A 12242-nucleotide genomic window follows, 5' to 3' on the forward strand; every position below is an offset into this window, starting at 1 on the left:
TTCAAGACCAGAACTAAGAAGTATTAGGTCGTTTTCTAAGAAGCTCTTGCCCTATCTGGTACAAAAAGTTTATCACTATCACTGCACCAGAACGGTACAAACCCAATCACTAAAACCAGAACTAGAAGACTCCACCCTGAACCAATTTTAATCACCCTTTTCTAGGAAGAGCAGCTTTCAAGTTTAATATTCTTCTGAACCAGCCATTCCTCAAGGTTTCTAGTTTTAATTTTGAGACTAAAGGGACAACACTTTTAAATAAATGAGCTAAGTAAAGGATTTAAATGACAAGATTAAGTTATTCCAAGTCTGCATAAACAAAGACATTAAAAGAATATGTAATTATTTTATATAATTAAAATCTAAATACATTTTGATTGAGAAAAGCAGTATTTCTACTTCAATACCCAGACACAAAATATTGTAACATGAAAGAAATAAAGTTGGGAGAAAAACTGTGACCTAGGCAATTCCCATTTTAATCTCATAATTTAACCCACATCTATGAAGAATACAATTGTAGATATCTGTAAGTTATTCCTTAAGTTTTATATATAACAAATTTGAATCATTCTTTCAAGATGATCTCACACACAGTAAAGCTCTGTATGTAAAAGAACCCCTTAATAAATTTTCTTCCAATTGAAATCACTCTAATTTATGTGCTCTAAAAGCAAGGGAGAAACTTTCCATATCAGTTATAACTGTCTATAAGCAGGTAGTTATGTTAAAAGACAGCATCTCAACGCCAAACAATTTTTTTACGGCTTATTTCAAGATATCACCACTGCTGATAATTTATAACGAGACATACCAAACATCACCTTGATTTTTATACATATTAGCACCTTGTATATGTTCAGTGCTCTCAGATAACTGGAAAATCTATTCAGTTTCTCTAATAATGAAAATTAAGCTAAGTAAAACAGAGCCCGTTCATGTCTGGGAACATGAAATGGAAGGAGGATCTGAAATGTCTTCTAATTGAGCCATGGGATAGAAGACAGAAGGTAGGCAAAGGTACTAGCTAGACTACAGTTTTAAACTTTAAAATTCAAATCATTTTATTTCTACTTTCTGGAAATGTGGCATTGATTTTTATTTAATTTTTTAAAATACAGTAACTACTCTGAGGTCTTAAACTACTTTGGGGTGTCTCAAAACCAAGAGTCTGTACCCAATACATATAGCTAAGCAGGGCTGAGCAGATCATGTACCAAAATACACTGTCATCTATGTCTAAGATGTCCAAGGCTGCTACTCCATTTTATCTGAAATAACAATAAGCCACTTTTTTGTTATTATTGACAAGCTCAATTCCACTTAGAAAATGGACCACAGTTTCAAGTCCTTAGAGTTCACATAAAAGGAATTTCCTCTACCTGTTTTTGAGGCTCTGTTCTAGAGGACTTCACTACCTAATAACCACTGTCATCTACTTTCTCCAAAATGGGACAGAATCCAGATCCTGCCTCTACTAACGTTCTTCCTTTGTTCTTTTTTGACTCTTTTCTTCCTGACTCAGTTCAGGGAACATCTTTTTGGAGCCTTCTCTGATTTCCCTGCCCTACATTTAATACAGAATGTATGAAGGATAAGGGACACCCAGGTGGCTCAGTCAGTTAAGTATCTGCCTTTGGCTCAGGTCACTATCTCAAGGTCCAGGGATCGAGTCCCCCATCTAGCTCCCTGCTCTGCAGAAAAGTCTGCTTCTCCCTCTACCTCCTCCCCTTGGCTTGTGTTCTCTTTCGCTCATGCTGTCTCTCTCAAATAAATAAATAAAATCTTTAAAAATAAGGAATTTACAAAGAATAATTAAGAATAAAGATATTATATTTCTTAACAGTAGTGGGGCATGCTTAACGTATATGAAGTTCATTTTTCTTATCACTTGGAAATTACATAGAGAATATAATGAAAACCTTAGACCTGGGAATCTTCTCCCATCCCTGGCACTTTTCTGGTTTATCCTGGAATCACTGGGCAAAAGCATGGATAATAGGGAGATTTTAAAAAGCAGAAAAACTTTAGAGGCACCGGGGGGCTCAGTCAGTTGGGCCTCTGACACTTGGTTTCGGCTAAAGTCATGATCTCAGAGTAGTGGGATTGCAAAGAACATCCAGCAGTGGATCTCTCGACCTCTGCCCAAGAGCTGGCTTGAGATTCTTTCCTCCTTTTCCCTCTGCCCCTGCCCCCGCTCATGTGCTTTCTTTCTCAAATAAATAAAATCTTAAAAAAAAAGGGGGGGGCAGAAAAACTTTAAAGGTTACCTAGTGGGGCTCCAAGTTCTTAAGCAATTGATTATGGATACCTGTTTTGCAAACTGTTTCCCTAACTCATTTGCAGGGAAAAATGAAAAGGTTACATGAATACAAAACTTATGCAGAGCCCTCAGGACACATAACTGTGTACACCTAGTATGACTTGTAAAGAGATGGTCAAAGTCCTTCCTAGCTTTAAGGGTCTAAAATGAAAGGGCTGTGAAGTGCCTGGGTGGTGGCTCAGTCACTTGGGTGACTGTCTTAGTTTCAGCTCAGGTCTTGACCTCAAGGGTGGTGAGATCCAGCCAAGGAAAGACTCAGCACTCAGCGGGAAGCTGCTTGAAAATTCTCTCTGCTCCTCCCCTCAAATAAATCTTTTCAAAAAATACAAAAATGAAAAGGCCGTGGAGGAAAACAAGGAGAATCTTCATTCACATTCAGCTTTCTGTAAAAAGACTGCCCTACTCAAAGGTCAGGACCACCAAGTCATTGCCATCTACCTGTACGGTGTTCACCTGAGAGAGCACAAGCAGCACAGAGAAGAGCTTCAAAATGTCTCAGAGGATCACTTTTAACTAGCTTTCACTGCTGTCTGATTCAAGTTCTACCAGGAACCATACTCCATTATAGGTAAGTACATTATCAGAGGCCAATAACAGCCACCAACTTAGGGCAGAGTTAGTGGAGTTACTGTCTCTACCCAACAATCTTCAGCACAGGCTAATTTCACAACCATTACTTTCCAAAAACATTCCATTAAAGAAAAGTTCAAGGGTTCTATGCTATATAAACCTTTAGAAAATATTTCATTATCGATAAAATGTTTTAAATTCTAGATCTTCTTGTGAAGTATATTGAATTTATTATAATCCAAAAGGGAGAAAAAAGCCCAGCAGGGCCAACAAGTACTGTAGATAGTCTCACTTGAGTTTGCAATACAAAACAACTTCTGAAAATCACCTTAAATGTCTTTGTCAATAAGGTCAAATCCCCCAGCTCAGCAGCAACTGAATAAGCATCTAGTATTCCAACTCGTATCTAAGCATAGAATGAAGGTATCAGGTATCCAAATAGTTCTTTAAGAGGACAACTATTTCCTACTTCAATTATCTTACCCAACCTCCCAGAAAAGAAAGCAGAAGCAGTTAAGTTCCCTGTCTACCCAAGATCGCTAAAAGCAAAGGAAAAATGTTAATCGAAGAGCCGAGTCACAAAACATTATTTTCTTACTCAACCTACCCACTACTACCTTAGAAAGCCATCCACCAGAACAGTAATACAATGGGTCTCTAAGACATTTATCAATATAGCACAGCCTTTTAGCCATATCACTAATTTCCTGAAAGCAAAAGCCAATTCCAATCCGAACAGCTTTCACTTTGCCTCCAGACCACAGCTTCACACACCAGAAGTCATTCCTGCGTCTCCCACCTTCCAACAAGGAGAGCCTAGCAATCAGAATATTCTTTCAGTCAATACCCGCGGTGTTCAAGCGGCTTCTTCCTGGGCAACGCTGAGAATCCATACACAAGGCCAGCGGCAACGCTAGAAGATCCGGGTGTACCAGGGCTCACACTCAGGGCTTACAGAAACTCCCATCAAATTCCCAGGGCACACTCGTAACCGAGTCGAGGACAGCTCTAACCCTTTTAGCAGTGAGACCAGGGCCCCAGGAGGCCCTGGGAACGAAGGGCTACAAGCTCAAGGTCACCCATGCACCCCGACAGCAGTTCCCCGAGGATACTTCTCGGTGCAGCCACGTGCTCTAAGCAAAGCGGGTCGCCGCTGCGGCAGCGTGGCTGGCACTCCGCGCCCGCGGCCGCGGCCTAAGGCTCTCCCACGAGGTCCCGCATCTTTTAAGGACGAGCTAGGGAGGACAAGGGATCCGGGTGGCCCGAGGAACCGGAAGCTGACGGGGCTCAGAGCTACAGTGGGTACCCCTCATCTCGCCCTCCATGCCCTAACGGAAAAACCATCTGCCGCTCCGTGACCGAGACAAGGCGCAGAAAGGCAAAGAGGACAGCCTTTCGCCCAGCGGCTCCAGCTCGTTGCACCTGCAGCCCGCTCCCCGCGCCGCCACGGCCCCTTCCTGACCCGCACGCGGACCCCGCTCCATTCCCCTCGCCCCTCTCAGAAGCCCCCGCAGCCTCCCCGCGCCTCCTGCGGCTCCCGGACACTGCTGGACAGCACCCAGGGGGCCGCCGCGAAGACCACTCGGACGCGCCCTGCAGGCTGAGGGGCCGGCAGTCTTCTAGCATCGGCGCGACACTCACACGGACACCCCCTCTGGCCGCTCCCTCCACAGCCACCACAGCCCGAAGCTGACGCTCTCTGGGGGACGTTCGCCCCCAACCGGCTGTTTATAGCTTGGCTCCACCCTCTTCCAAACCCCCCCGGCTTTGCGTCACTTCCTGTCTCACGTACACCGAAGAGGTGCCCAGGCTGTGGACTGCCTGGGGCGAGCGGTGCGCACGCACTGGGACGCGGACCCTCGGCTACTGTGAGAGCCGGGGCGGGGAGGGGCGGGGCGTGGTCGAACAGAAAAGGCGCCAAGACTGCAGGTGCGGGGAGGAGCGGTGGGATCCGCGTACTGACTTCTTTCTTACTCGCAGCTTCTTGCGGCGGCACGCGCGGGCCGCAGCCTTGCTAGGTGGATCCAGCAGTCTAACCTTGACCGACCTCCAGGCCCTGCAGTGCAAAGGCAAATGGTGTTGGCGTTCACTCCTAAATGCTGAATACACACAAGGAAATAATTCCTTAAAGTGTATGTTCTTGTTGAAATATTAGGGAGCCACTAACGCCATATTGTGTATATTTTGCAACCTCAGAAATACTTAGGATAAGCAAAAAGGAAAAACATTTAAAAGCAAAATCCAAATTTGTACTTAGGATGTGTAAAAGCTGTACATGGGCCCAAACTGCCACAGTGCTTTGCTTAATGTTTAATGCAAGAAGAAACGAAAGGAGGGGGCGCCTGGGTGGCTCAGTGGATTAAGCCGCTGCCTTCGGCTCAGGTCATGATCTCAGGGTCCTGGGATCGAGCCCCGCATCGGGCTCTCTGCTCCGCGGGGAGCCTGCTTCCTCCTCTCTCTCTGCCTGCCTCTCTGCCTACTTGTGACCTCTCTCTCTGTCATAATAAAATCTTTAAAAAAAAAAAAAAAGAAGAAACGAAAGGGAAAACAGAAACAAATGAGATTTATTAGGGGGATAGGATTGTAGATGAACTTTTATACTCATCGCCATTATTGTTATTACAGACTTGTGCAGGCTTTAAGATAGGATTCTGGTCACTTTTTAAACTCATCACATCCACAACCTCTCCCCACCTTTAGGCAGTAATTTGCAATCTCGGGAGGGAGATAAGAGGAGTTTACAAACAGCTACAACTCCAGAAAGTGAGCCAGGGCCATAAAAGGGTTACAGATAAAGCGCTTTGCAGGTCAGTCCGGAGGGACGCAGGGTAGTCCTTTTAAAATGCAAATCTGTTTCCTGGCTTCGGGATCTCGCTCTTTCCCCTACTCTGAGGTATTTTAGAGCAAATAACACGGGGTTTGCACGCCGCCCTTTACTTTGGCCCCGTTCTTTAAAAATCTCTCCGCAGGGAGAAATATTCTTAAATCTTGTAATCAGGAGCTTCGCTGCATCTCAGTGGATCCAGACTGGAAAAAGTGAAATCGAGGAACGGGGTGGATATGGATTAGCTGTGGAGGGTCTTGAAATTCAGACAATGGTGGAGCTGAGTCTCTTCTTTTCCTGGACTGATGGGATCTTAACAATGCTAGGATCCAGGTGAAAATCTTAACAACTATATGAAGAAATGGGCTTAGGAGAACAGGGTCAGGAGGTAACCTATCAAAATTCAAATTAAGGAGTTTACATTCACCGGTGCAGCCACGTAGAAAAGAGTATGGGGGTTCCTCAAAAACTTAAAAATAGAACTACCCTAGGGCTCAGTAATGGCACTACTGTTATTTACCAAAAACTATAAAAATATTAATTCAAAGGGCTACACCCACCCCTATGTTTATTGCAGCATTATTTACATTATTTACAATAGCCATATTATGGAAGCAGCCCAAGTGTCCACTGATAGTTAAATGAGTAAGGAAGATGTGGTGTATATATACCATGGGATATTTTTCAGCTATAAAGTGGAATCTTGGCATTTACAATAACACTGATTGAGCTAGAGAGTATAATGCTAAGCAAAATAAGTGAGAGAAAGACAAATACCATCTGATCTCACTCACATGTGAAATTTAAATACAAAATGAATGAGCGAAGGAAAAAAGAGACAAACCAGGTCTCTTAACTGTAGAGAACAAACTTGGTTACCAGAGGGGAGGTGGGGTAGGGAGGACAGCAGATAGGGATTAAAGAGTACACTCACCATGATGAAAAAATAAATAAAATGAAAAAAACCCTAAAATGAAAAAAAATTTTACAGTCACTAAAATGAAAAAGAAGACACTAAAGATCATGTCAATTAAATTTTTTATTTCCTACCTCTTATTAGTAATAATGGACACTGTAATTAAATTCCCTTTCCTATCCCTTTCTTCCTAGAAGCTTTGCAGGATCTCCCTCTTCTGCAATTTCAAGTAGATGAACATAAATTTCTCTTCCTTTGCTGCAGAATCTAAGCATACTGAGAGACCATTCTGCTTTGTCTGGTATTCCATACAAATGTTCAAATATTTTTTTATTCTGATCTTCGTTGTGGCCGTTGTTATTACCATTATTACATAGAATTATCTCCCACTTCTGGAGACCCAATAATTTGAATGCTTGCAATGAAATACGTTTTTGGTAACTAACCTTTATTTAAACTCTCTGGCACAACTGAAATGGGTATTATTCAAGTTTCAACCTTCCTCAGACTGTTACATAAAACTCACACTAGAACTAACATTCTTGCTGCTTGGGGGAAGGAACTTTTTTTCCTCTATCTTTCTAGGTTCTTTGGCGGGTAAGTTGATATAAAACAGTCTAACCAGAGAAAAAAACAAATGTAATTACAGATATATGGGAGCCCTGATTTACCATTGGGAGCTAAGGAATAGGATAGGGGCCTGGGACTTTAAAAGGGAGAAGGATAGGGGCGCCTGGGTGGCTCAGTGGGTTAAGCCGCTGCCTTCGGCTCAGGTCATGATCTCGGGGTCCTGGGATCGAGTCCCGCATCGGGCTCTCTGTTCAGCGGGGAGCCTGCTTCCCTCTCTCTCTCTCTCTGCCTGCCTCTCTATCTACTTTTGATCTCTCTCTGTCAAATAAATAAATAAAATCTTAAAAAAAAAAAATAAAATAAAAGGGAGAAGGATAATTCACAGGACTATAAGAAGAGCCGATGTTTAGTAATTAAATGTTTGCCCTGCCATACAGATGGGTAATTCAGACAAAATTTCTCTCTGGTAATAACTCCTATTCTGGGGGCACCTGGATGGCTCAGTGGGTTAAAGCCTCTGCCTTCGGCTCAGGGTCCTGGGATTGAGCCCCGCATCAGGCTCTTTGCTCAGCAGGGAGCCTGCTCCCCACCCCCCCCCCCCCCCCCCCCCCCCCCGTCTGTGTGCCTCTCCACCTGCTTGTAATCTCCTCCTGTCAAATAAATAAATAAAATCTTAAAAAAACAAAACTCCTATTCTGGGTTAGAGCCCCAGTTTAGATTCTTCTCCGTAGTTAGGGGAGCGGCAAACCTATCTCTTGAGCTTGCAGGTCTCAGTTGCCTTCAGCTCAAAATAATCCACAAGCCCAAATAGTTTATTTTGGGGTCACATATCTGCTCCCCTTCATATTCTTCCAAAAGGTACATAGAAATTTTTTCTTAAGACATGTATATGAGAATTTCGTATAAAGGAAACTGGAGGTTGGAGAAGAATGTACGATGTACTTAAAAAAAAAAAAACCTTGGGGTCTGGGGGGAAGAGCACAGAGTCAAGGAACATGAGTTTTCAACTTTCATGAGCCTGGGTATCAGTATTAAATGGAATTGGGGTGCCAATTGGTTAAGTGACCGACTCTTGATTTCTGCTGAAGCAGTGATCTCGGGCTTGTGGGATAGAGCCTCATGTCAGACTCTGCAATCAGTGGGGAGTCTACTTCTCTCCTTCTCCCTTTGCCCCTCCCCTGTTCTCTGTCTCTCTCTCTCTGTCTCGCTCTCTCTTTTTAATAAATAAATAAATCTTTAAAATGGGATTAAAAATACCTGTCTTGCAGATTTTCTGTGGGTTTAAGTGCAATAAAGACAGTTGCAAGCCCCCAGGGCGCCTAGGTGGCTCAGTCATTAAGCGTCTGCCTTTGGCTCACCTCAAGATCCCAGGGTCCCAGCAATTGAGCCCCGCATGGAGCCCTGCATCAGGCTCCCTGCTCAGCTTTCTCTTCCTCTGTCTCCTGGCCCATGCTCTCACTCTCATTCTCTCTCTAGCTCAAATAAAATCGTAAAAAAAAAAAAGGACAGTTGCAAGCCCCTAAAAACACACAGGAAACTGGCACATTGGTTGAGTCAGCCTGGATGGGATGGAGCTGATCTGGCAGGAAAGTAACATGGAAGATGTCTGCAGACCAGTGTAGGATTTTAGGTTAATGAAAAGGAAGAAATAAGACCTTCACCCTAGGAGAATGGCTTGCCTGAAGACTCCGAAATGAGAATGAGTCTGTGGCATGCCATAGTTAAAATAGTCTACTCTACAGAAATACCTGACAGCTACTTCCAGCAAGTTACTGGTGGAAGAAGGAGTACAGAAGTCATTGGCTATAAAAGTCTCCCCCTTTCCCTTTATTCTTCACCTGGAGATAAATGCCAAAGTTGTGCTATTTGATGAGGGAGAAACTGCAGGCAAAAAGAAACCACAAAACCCATCCCAGCCTAGAAGTCAGCAACTGGCCTCAGGGTAGTCACTAATTGTGATGCAGAAACGTGGGCTTAATTGCCTCAGTTTCCCCACTGGCTACATGGAGATAACAGCCTTTTATTTCCTTCGCCAGTAAATGAAAAAGTAGAAAAGTTCCTGAACCCACATGGTTAAGCAAATATAAGGTGCAGCTAGTTCAGAGCCCGAGCCAAGTGAGTAAATGTGGCCAAAGGGGGAGAAGCCTGGAAACGGTAAAGTTCTAAGTAGCTATTGCTTAAGAAAAGGAAAACTGTCTTTAACGGCTTTCAGTGCCCTGATTCCAGAAAAAAAATGACTCATTATTAATAATGGTTGAGAAGAAAAGGTCATTAATTACCATCATTATTGACATTTATTGTAGTGTTGTGTGTCAGGCAAAGGCGTTTAGGCAGATATGAAACAAATCTATACCCTTGAAAAGACAAGGTAGCTAGGGAAATAGTTTATACTTAAAGGACAGGGAACAAGGATGCAAATGTTAAATACAAGTAAAAATAAAAGTAGAACTGTTTTTTAATAATCAATTTTTAATGTAAAATTACAATTGCATGTAAACAGATTCTCCTCCCTAACTCAGGCCCAGGTGCAAGAGGGAACTTAGGCTGCTTGGCCCACAAAATCAAAGTCAAAACATACACCTCTCACCTTAGTTACAGACCAGGATCCTAGGAAGAAGAAAAAAAAAAAAGGTGAGTAGGGGAGAGGGGAAGGCATTGGAAACCTAAACCTACAAGATGATGCAATTGGAGGTGGGAGGTTTTTAGTTTTTGTATCTTGTTCCTTCCATTTAAAAACTTGATCTGGGCACCTGGGTGGCTCAGTGGGTTAAAACCTCTGCCTTCGGCTTAGGTCATGATCTCAGAGTTCTGGGATCAAGCCCCGCATCCGGCTCTCTGCTCAGCGGGAAGCCTGCTTCTGCCTCTCTGTCTACTTGTGATCTCTGTCCGTCTGTCAAATAAATAAAATATTTAAAAAAAAAAAAAAAAGAAAGAAAAGCCTCTGCCTTCAGCTCGGGTCATGATCCCAGGGTCCTGGGATTGAGCCCCACATCGGGCTCCCTGCTCAGCGGCGAGCCTGCTTCCCCCTTTCACTCTGCCTGCCTCTCTGCCTACTTGTGATCTCTCTCTGTCAAATAAATAAATAAAATCTTTAAAATAAATAAATAAAATTAAAACATTGATCTGTTTATTGTTATGTATATTTTGTCACAATTAAAAAACACACATTAAAATGCCAACTCAGTAATAGAAGATCTAAAATCCTTTGCTCTTTCTGGAGTCCTATCTGTGGTCCAAATGCTAAATGGGGTCTAATATTTTTGATAGCACTCTATGGTAAAACATCCATTTTACTCCACAACTCAGTATACGTGTGTATATGCATATATGTGTGAGTGTGTATTCACATGAAACAAGAGTTTCATGAAATAATATATTTGCCATGTGCAAAACACTCTGGAATTTTCCATTTAATTTTTAAAATGCTGATTTCAACCCATTCAATTGATTTCTCAATGGACTGTGAACTGTGTTGGAAAACTACAGTCGGAGGCCATCTCCTGTCTCAGAGCACAATTCTTGTTAGTGAACAGGACAAATGACTTGCTCAAAGTTAAATTTCAACTCCCAAGGTTTCTCCCTGTTACTTTGCCCACTGTTTCAACTTTCTAACACCCTGCACTTCAGCAAATATTGATTGAGGTTTTATGAGTTGGGAGGTGGAGTTGAAAACACAGATAATGTCTTTTCACATGCTGGCCAGTCCTGGCACATGCTTTGGTCAGTCACAGCAGAACTCTGCCTGTCACATAGTAGGTCCTCACAGCAACCGCCACAGAAGCCACTGGACCCCACATTCAACTCTGACCACAACTCCCATTTGACAAACTGTATCCATTTTCTTTACCTTGGAATCCCTAAGGCTAAGGCGATCACTTTAGGACCAGAATCATAAAATAAACATGTGGACCTCCGCACTTTGGAACAGGATGCTTTCCACAGAATGGAGGTGGACTGTCAGCTCACATATTTGAGGTTGGTACCATTTTCCCTTTTCTTTTGCATTTTTTTTTCTTTTAAAAATGTACTTGGGAACCTTCAGTTTCCTGTCCTAATACTGCTGACTAAATTATTTTTGGTTTCCCCTGTACTAAAAGGAAGCTTACACCAGAGAACATTGAAAAGGAGCAATATTGAAAGGAGTTGGAAGAGTTTGCCCCTAATTTATAGCAAGTTGAAAAAAGATCCTCATGGCAAGGAAAGAAACATAATTAATTTTTAAATTAATTAAAATTAATTTAAAATTTAAATTACTGTAAACTTTAAAATTTAAATTATTTTAAAATTTAAAATAATTTAAGTTAATTAAAATTAATAAGTATGGATCCTTATGCCAATGAGTACAGTTGTCTTAGTTGGAGTTTTGAGCAGGATATGAGGCTCTATTTCATTTCATCTGGACAAAATAAACCTCAAAGTTTATATATATATATATACACCTGGATATATATATGTATGTACATGTATATACATATACATGTATATGTATGTACATACATATATATATACACATATATATGTGTGTGTATATATATATATACATATATATATGTATGTATATATATATATATATCTCAAAGTTTGGAAGGAACTTTAACTCTTATACCATCCCTGGCCTGTAATAGATGTTCAGTAAATTTACGTTGAATTCACTGAACAAATTCCTCTACTTCACCCTTACCAAGTACTTATCTAACTTCTTCTTAACTTTTCCGATGAGAGCAAATCAATCGCTTCCCAAAGAGAGAGCTTTGAATAGTTCAGATGAATCCCTTGTAAGGACTACCACAGGACAGTTCCACATCTCCCCACCCACTGGTCACCTTTGGAAGCGTGGTTTGCCCGATCTAGGTGGAATTCGGTCACATTCTTCTGTTCTGGAGGCTCCAGCCTTTACAAACGCCATCTATCTGCCACCCCATCTACTACCCTAACAGTCACCGCACATTGTCACCTAATGTTGAACTTTCAACAGAGTTCTAATGGGAACGGATTGGTCATTGGAGCAGAAAGACCTGAGTTCAAAATCTAGGTTCGGG

General features: G+C 42.2%; 1 protein-coding gene across 2 annotated transcripts in view; it reads right to left on the bottom strand.

The window, feature by feature from the left end:
- Positions 1–4661, bottom strand: part of TFRC (transferrin receptor) — a 28641-nt gene extending 23980 nt beyond the window's left edge. For both annotated transcript variants that reach the window (XM_046002324.1, XM_046002323.1), the window contains exon 1: positions 4535–4661. The gene's annotated coding sequence lies outside the window, so the exon portion shown is untranslated. The remainder of the gene's footprint in view (positions 1–4534) is intronic.
- Between the last annotated feature and the right edge of the window lie 7581 nt (positions 4662–12242).

Source organism: Meles meles, chromosome 4, assembly GCF_922984935.1.
Source record: "Meles meles chromosome 4, mMelMel3.1 paternal haplotype, whole genome shotgun sequence".
Lineage (NCBI taxonomy): Eukaryota > Metazoa > Chordata > Mammalia > Carnivora > Mustelidae > Meles > Meles meles.